The following is a 6874-nucleotide window of genomic DNA, read 5'->3' as shown; positions in this document are numbered from 1 at the left end:
GGACAAAAGCATCTGTTGTTTGAATAACTATCGTTTTTTTTGGTTATCGTTGTTGGTTTTTCCCTACCTTTTATGGGCCAGCACTTGGCAACAATACTGCTACATGTCTTGTTTCTTTATTTTTCTTTTTAATTTACAAATGAAATATCTTTAAATTGCAAAAACATTCATTTCCAACCTGACCAATGCAAGACCGACAACAGGTTTAGTTTAAAAACTCAATGAAACTCATTCCATCTGTTGACCGTGCCAGGCTGCCTGGATACAAACCTCAACTAAATCAGCCTTAAATGTACCAATATAGCAGTTCTCTAGTTGCTCTCCGCTATTAGAGCTCCATTCTAAAATTACAGCCTACTCCAATTCTCTCTTGGCATTTTCACACATTCATTCATTTAGCTTCTGACACGAAAGCTTTTCACACGGGCTAAGCATTCATTAGCACATTCGGTAGCTATGATTCGCCACAAAGCCTAACACCGCTTGCTGTGGGGGACCAGACTTACCACGCTGTATCACTTGCAGACTGAAGATAGGTAGAAGTAATCTGTATCATTTATTCATGTGGCGGTACTTTGCTGGGAACTCGAGGTACTGCATCTATCACTGTGACCTGCAGACATCACACTGGTTCTCTTTCACGGTCTAATCGTATGCATGCGTTTGTGCGTAAACCTGCAAAGTAGAAACCAAGATTCATGTAAAGTTGCACTGACGTCTGTATAGTGTACACAATATATGTATGTAATAGAAATGTGTTTTGGATATACTACATCCACCAGGTTGGTATTTTTGCCTTTGAGCAAGTTAATAATTCACTTGCACGTCGCTAAAGACGGATAATTTATCTATAAGGAGCAACTTTCTTGGCGCCTATTGCACTTACTCTTGAAAAGAGCATACTAGACAGCTTTCCCCCGCTCAACTTTTCAAATCTGACAGCTCCTGACCTTTTCTGTGAACAAAATAAATACGAAAACAATTTTATGCAGCTTTAGTTATCCATACCTTGCTCAAAAATGTTCAAAGACTGTCTACATTAAGCAATAATTAGATAGTAGAAGTGTGAGAGTGCATTATTAGTCTAGCTCAGACAGACTGACAAACTCAGTGATACTTAAACACCATTGCGCTGATTTATTGCCCAATTATTTTTAGTTCTTCTTAATGGCTATTATTATAAAAAAATATTTTTATTATTATCAAAAGTTTATTTGCAAAAACAGATAATTGTTTTCTTTTATTATTTTATTATTATTATTATTATTGTCATTTCTAATGTGCTTTATAGTTTTAATCAGCTGTATTTTTTTAGTTAATTTTTTTTTGTAACCCAATCAAAAAACCCAACTGTAGTTTGATTGAGATCAATTAAATTGAGCTCAATTGAAAACTGAACAGACCAGAACTTACAGGTGCTATTTGTAGGATTCACACCGAGTGCTTGAACTTGGCATTGCCGTCCAAATTCTACATATTGGAAACGTTTTTCTTCACCGGCCCCTCTTACTCAGACTTGACGCACATGCAAATTGCCAGATTCCCGCTCAGACCCCTTTTCAGTGGCAGTGGGCGGGTTTAACAAACCAAAACAGAAGCCGACATTCCGGACCAGAATGCACATTTTCAAAGGAGAATAATTGACTGTAGCATTGTTTTTCAAATAAACAAGTATATTTCTTAAATATCTGCAAAGATTATAGTGTTTTAATGCTTAAGTAGCGTCAAAATCCTTCTTACAGCACCTTTAGGTAGGTCAGATAATGAGTGACATGTGCTGGTGTTTAACTGATGATAGACTAATGAGCTAATGAGAACAGGAACAAAACCAAATATGGGCAAATAGGAAATATACTAAGACAGATAGAAACTGAATAAAACCCAACTGAAGAGTTCAGGGGTGTGACACACACACACACACACACACACACACACACACACACACACACACACACACACACACACACACACACACACACACACACACACACACACACACACACACACACACACACACACACACACACACACACACACACACACACACACACACACACACACACACACACACACACACACACACACACACACGTACAAGCAATAAGGTTACTTAATATATGTATTGAAATTTAAGCAACTTTGTTAAATGCAGTCCTTCTGCTAAAAAATAATCCCTCACAGCAACAAACACAAGAGAATGTTCCGAACACGCATCTCATCTAATGGATTTGAATTAAAAACAGAGAATGGCTCATCATGCGCTGCATCGTTTATTTTTTAACACCATATATAATATTTTCTCACACATGTACATCTGCTTATCTCTCAGCTTGTGAAAACATCTGTTTTCCGTCTTTTAGTTTCCAGACAGACTGATTCACAGCGTAGCGAGAGATTGCAAGCATGATTATAGCGTGAACGTTTGGACATATGAACATACATAACCATACCTGAAACAGAGAGCTATAGTAGATACAGTAAAATTTCCTCATCACGTGGAAAAACTGCCGCTGTCACACAGAAGCACGCCCACACACACACACACACAGACACACACATACAAAACATATGTCCATATGAGAAAGGTTTATTAGACGAGGAATGGCGTGGTCTCAAAATTAATATAATTTTACCAAAATACCTAATACATGCTTTTTATGCTGCATGATGTTGCCAATGGTGGTTGCTAAGGGTGTTGCTCAGTGATACCAAAGACTATACAACAGAACCGATGGTCACAGCCATGCTTTATCGTGAATAAAACACAGCTGCTGACAAATCAGAATTTGAAATTTCATCTGCCACTATAATTTAAGGTAATTCGGGGTGTTTTCTCTGCAAACGTTGATAGTTTGCAGCTAATTACAGTTAATTTATCTATTCGCTATATCAGGTACTTAATAAGATTAAACATGAACAGCTGCTGTCTATGCATTTAGTGTCGACATTCAGCCCAGTGGAAAAATTACTTGATGCTGCATACAGCCGACTCATCCCTGGGTATGATTCCACCAATATCCCTTTACCCATTGCTTCAGCAGTCACCACATAACACATTCCTGCCTCTCCTCTCTAACAGTAAGCTATCGCAACAAATTCATTGATTCGAAAAAGATAGCGATTCAAGAAATATCTATATTTGCGGAACGGGATTGTTTCTGGGACGATGTCTTCATCGGGTCTCCTTCAGAAGCAATGACTGAGCTGTGCTGCTCACCCAACGCTCTGTGTCACGAGCCAATCAATAAGATTCATGCTGCCAGTACGTGCCGCGGTGACAAGCTTTTATAGGCCGAAGATGATTAATCTCTCGGTCTGCTCCTCTTAGCGTACCGAGCTCATCTGCATCGGGATGTTGTATAAAGCAGCATGAAAGCAGAGTCACACATACTGCTCTACTTTGAGTTAGTCACTGAACTACTCATTAACTCGGTGTATCAAAGAAAGATTAACATTCAGCAACATTAAAAAGTTTGAGGGTCGAATGCTCTTTGAGCTTAACTTGTAGAATTTTGAGCTCTTTTTTATCATCTCAAAGATGGGCATATTTGGGTATGGGCTATAGGGATCTGTCTCAAAGCTGAAATATCCCATGAAATCAGACTAGAGTTTTGTGGCTTTTAGTCCACGTCTGTAAGCATTGAGGTCATCTATATAAAACATTGATGAAACATCATAAAACATCCTTATAAGGCATTTTTGTCATATTAAATACTCTGTAGAATGAGAATGCCCCTACTCCTACTACTGAGTTCTAGCATTAAAGGTTTTCATAATCATGACTGATAGTAAGACATGCAAACTTAAAATAAAAGCAAACTGGATGCAAGAACAGCTGTTACCTCTTGCCCAACTGGTTAATGACAATAATGCAACCAAAGGATAATTTAGAGTTGGGATAACCTCTAAACTCTAAAGGTGGCACCTTTTTAAAAGCTCATTATCACCAAATGTTCCTGAAATATTTATATTTTGAGGCCGGCAACAGCCATTTTGGCATAGTTGGTCTTATAGTGACTACCCCTAACATTTCAGATTTAGTTTAAGCTCTATAAAATACAAATCAGGACTGACATGCCCAACTATTTTTTTTTTTCTCCTAAATCAACAAATTAGCAGCTACTTTTAGCCTTAAGATGCTTTGTAAATCTTTTCTATGCATTTGTAATTTTACTTATTTTTACTTTAATTTTACTAATGTATTTAATTTTTCTTATACATTTTTATATATTTTATATATATATATTTTATACATTTATATATCTTTCTTATTTCTATTTTCAATACATAACAGCTTCAGAATCATGGCCACATCCACCTGCATTACTAAGCTTGGAAGAGCCAGGATAATTTTTTGTTTGAAAGAAGAAAGTCATATACACCTAAGGATGGCTTGGGGTGAGTAGTATTCCTCTAACATATATTTGTGACTGACATATTGGATGGGTGAGTAAAGTAGAGAGGGTTTAAAATACAATATTTCTGAAATAAAGCATGCTATTTTGTGTGTATATATATATATATATATATATATATATATATATATATATATATATATATATATATGTTGTGCTTATAGTTATTTATTTATTTTATAGGATATTTCAGTTATTTCTAATGATATTATACCTATATGAGCTGTTTAAGTCTTAAAATGTACTTAAAATAAAAAAATTATAATTATTAAACATTATTTCAATAATGGCTAAACTTGAATGGTTCTTTATGGAACCTTTTAGGGGTTTCATATATGAAGTGCCTGATAGAATCTTTTTAGGTTCTATATAGAACCGTTTCTTCTAAGAATTACTAAGAAACTGTTTGCCAGTGTCCAGAAATAGGCTTGTTTTTATAGTTACCTAAAACAAAATCTAATGAAGTAATATAGTTGGTCTCAGGTTATCACAATATCAAAACTGACAGATTTTCCAAAAATCACCTAATGCACTTTTAAAAATCAAACTGAGGTGTGGGTTTTTTTTTTAAACCACCGTATTTCTGAAGGACGACGAAAATGAATTAGTATTTTTAATAAATCCTCCAAAAAAATCTTCTCTAAAAGGACTTACCTGTTGTTACTGATTGTATTAAGACATCTACCGGAAGTCAAGTTAGGGCTACAAAAGCACACATGCGCTGTAATGTTTATGTTGTCGCTGAAACCGTCTATAGATATTTAAACAATAATTATAATAATAATAATAATAATAATAATTTAATTATTACAACTATAATTAAAATGGCAAATATAAAAAACAAACACTAAAACAAATAATCTCAATGATGCTAAAATAAATTGAAGTTATCTTGAAGATCGTTGTTCCATTAAACCTGACGTGTTGCTATAAATTACCGCCTGCATACGAAATCACGCGTGACTTCAGATTCTCACCAGTAGCAGGCCATCCGAGACACTTTTTGCCTACTGTTTTATTGCAGTCAATTTTTCCGTTCTCTAAACTATTTCTTAAACATTTCGTTTAATCCAGTGTGTCGCTTGCCATTTCTTTCTGTTTATTTGAGAAGATTACTAGCAATTTCTGAGTGAAAATTGTATTTTTCAATGTATTCTAATTTAGGAAATGTTCACTGTTAAACTGAAGAATATATTAAAGCCGCCCTTTAATAGAGACGTAGCAGCTAATAAGTTCAGATTTGCCACATATCTTCCTTGAAACCTTATGTTACCTCCTATGTCCTTTTAAACTCACTGACTGCTTTAAACATTCACTGTCTGCTTTGATAGACTGAGTCAAATGGAAGGTGACAGGCCAAAGTGAAAAAAGACTGATGCAGGGGAAAAGACTTGAGGCTACATTGAACTTTGGGGACAGCGCAGAGTTTCAAATGACAATGGATCGAACTGATGCAATCAGGAGAAGGAGAACGAATAGAGATAACACTGAAGAAGACATAAGACTATAACTTTGTGAGGCATAATCATTAGGAATGTGTCAACTATGTGTTTTATCTCTATTAATTAGATCTATTCACAACAGACCCGGAAAGCTACGCTTTCCTGTTGGATGTAATATTTAACACAGAATGAAAAGAACATACAGCTTTCAAAATGAAACTACCCTTAAAATATGAATGAACAGTTGATGAAATGTCCATGATTTCTGGATGAAATGTCCATCATCTTGTTTTTCCCCAACCGATTCACCAAACTAAGATTAATGCTCTTAAAACCATTAATGCAGCCATTTAACTGCATTCAGCGAAGAATGCTAAACTCTGTATAATAAAATGTAGTATTTTTTTCATATAGTTATGGTTATAGTAATATACTATACTAATACGGTTCGATTCAATGCTTGATGGGATTGAGGAGCTAAATTTGTTAAATCCGTAATGAACTCAAATGTGAATGCATGTCACAAAGTATTATTTGGGAAGGTAAACTCATAAATGCAGAGGCACAACAGAAAAAATAGTTAAAAATCCATTTTAAATAGCATTAAAATCCATGCAATGGAAACTCAAACACCTGTTAAAGCACGAAATGGAAGTTGTGATCTTCCCTATTGGGGGAACAGGAAAAACAGGAAAAAGAAAATGTAGGGTGTGATTTAATTTGGTCCATCGGGATTTGATTAGGTCTTTGTTATTTGATCTCATGTGAGTGACAAGCCATCGGTGTAGAGAAGCCATTGCGAGAGAGAGAGGCAGTTTCTTTGATTAAAGATTATAAGGACATGTGAATTGAAAAAGCTGCACGGCTAAGTCGCTTATAGTAAACACCGCAATATTCGATGAAATAAGTATATGCATACATAAATAGAGTTAGCGTAAGTGACTAAGAAATATTTTACCAAATGTTTTTTTTAAAAATGCGTATTAATAGTATGGCAAACAGAAACGAAACCTTGAG

At 35.2% G+C, this 6874-nt stretch overlaps 1 long non-coding RNA gene across 1 annotated transcript; it reads right to left on the bottom strand.

The window, feature by feature from the left end:
- Positions 1–528: 528 nt before the first annotated feature.
- LOC122355106 lies at positions 529–1666 on the bottom strand. Its single transcript, XR_006252167.1, has 3 exons — positions 1414–1666; positions 887–955; positions 529–675 (listed from the first exon to the last, which is right to left on the bottom strand). It is a non-coding gene; the product is annotated as an uncharacterized LOC122355106 (long non-coding RNA).
- Between the last annotated feature and the right edge of the window lie 5208 nt (positions 1667–6874).

Source organism: Puntigrus tetrazona, chromosome 12 (assembly GCF_018831695.1).
Source record: "Puntigrus tetrazona isolate hp1 chromosome 12, ASM1883169v1, whole genome shotgun sequence".
In the NCBI taxonomy this organism is placed as follows: Eukaryota; Metazoa; Chordata; class Actinopteri; order Cypriniformes; family Cyprinidae; genus Puntigrus; species Puntigrus tetrazona.
The sequence above is the reverse complement of the archived record's forward strand: the minus strand, read 5'-3'. Positions and strand labels throughout refer to the sequence as shown.